Source organism: Halyomorpha halys, unplaced genomic scaffold (assembly GCF_000696795.3).
Source record: "Halyomorpha halys isolate HHAL.00 unplaced genomic scaffold, Hhal_1.1 Scaffold356.1, whole genome shotgun sequence".
In the NCBI taxonomy this organism is placed as follows: domain Eukaryota; kingdom Metazoa; phylum Arthropoda; class Insecta; order Hemiptera; family Pentatomidae; genus Halyomorpha; species Halyomorpha halys.
Window position 1 is genome coordinate 42,623 of NW_027111799.1, and position 1,680 is coordinate 44,302.

A 1,680-nucleotide genomic window follows, 5' to 3' on the forward strand; every position below is an offset into this window, starting at 1 on the left:
GCTTAAAACTACTAATATCCTCGAATTTTTTAGGTAGAAAAAAGTTATGTACAAAATTAAGCGTTTTTTATAGGAACTCAGAAATTATAAGTTTTTCGCGATCCTTAGGTCGATTGTATAAATATTGTATATACTGTAAAAGTGAGATTATTTTATTTATTTTTTCATGCACATAGTTTGATTATGTTCATTTTCTGTATCCTTCTGTTTGTATATATTTTAACAGAGATTTTATTTATTTGTATGTACTTTTTTTTTCTTTCATTTATTTATTTTTTTTTTTTAGTACTGTGATCATTCATCACTATAACCTATACCCACAACTGTGTGGCAGATTGTAATATCTATCAATAAATAAAGTGGCATTATCAAAAAAAAATTGACACAATTAAGAATTACGATGCTTTGCTCAAAAAGTATAAAAATTTTCATAGTTATTAAATGCCAATCGATTTGTAAATTTCGGAACAATAAAAAAAAAATATTACTGATTCTATTTAATGATTTTTTATTAACTAAAAAATAAATTTAAAAAAATATATAATGAGGATTTCAGTAAGGAAGGTCAACATTTTTTGTTTTAGAAAAAAATATACCATATTCGTTCTAGGCATCGTCTGAAACACCCATACTATGTTTCAAAGCAATTAAAAATTATAATTTTTTCACTTTGATTTATTTTAAGGATTCCTTGTTATTCCAGCGACTATTGCTCACATAATAGTTCATTATTATTCTGCATTTTATCCAATTCATACAATAATACAACTGTTATTAAGCTGAATGTCGCCTCTTTTAACCTACAATAACAAAATTTAGATTTGATCCCTTATAAGGGTGAAATATGGGTTTCAAATAAATAAAAGATTTTCAAACATGTTACTTTATATTTCCTGTTCTATTAGTATAAAATCCTATGTTGTTTGATTAGATACAGTCTGTGCCCTTCGATGCAAATTAGAGCTCTGAACCACTGCCAAGTTAAGTCTAGATTAGCTGAGCAGTGTTAAAGTTCTTATATATATATATTTCAAAGGCGAAAAGTTTGGGCTTTAAAATTTTATTTTCCGATTTTTTCGAAAATTCCTATTTTCATAAACCTAGTTCTTGAGGTGCTAAACATGAATATCAACTTTGTTTCACTGCTAACAAATATTTTACCACTCTTTGATATGTCAATCGGTCTCATTTGTTCCAATATTCAAGTACTAATATACTTACATAGCCCTAACACTGTGAGCAGATTCTTTTCAAAGAATAAGGAAAAAATATTAATTATTCCCTAAAGAGTTTTGAATTTCATCGCATATATCAGTTAAGCTACCAAATCATAATAATAAAGTATACGTAAATGATTGATTTCAACTAAATACAATTATGTCAAAAGATCAATTTTGATTACTAAATCTATATACATCCTCAAATATAGCAATAGCGAAGCATTGTCGGGTCACCAAGTTATAAATATTATTACATTATCAACATTTACATGAACTATTACATTATAATTAAATAATTAATAATTTTAATTAAACATATAACGTATTAATACCTCTAAGGAACAAAAAATTTACATTGCTGTAATGACCATGGGCTATTAAACCCAAAATTTCCTTTATTTATTTTTATTAACAAATAATCTAGTCTTTTTTTAAAGAGGAGCTTTTAACAGTTGATCAA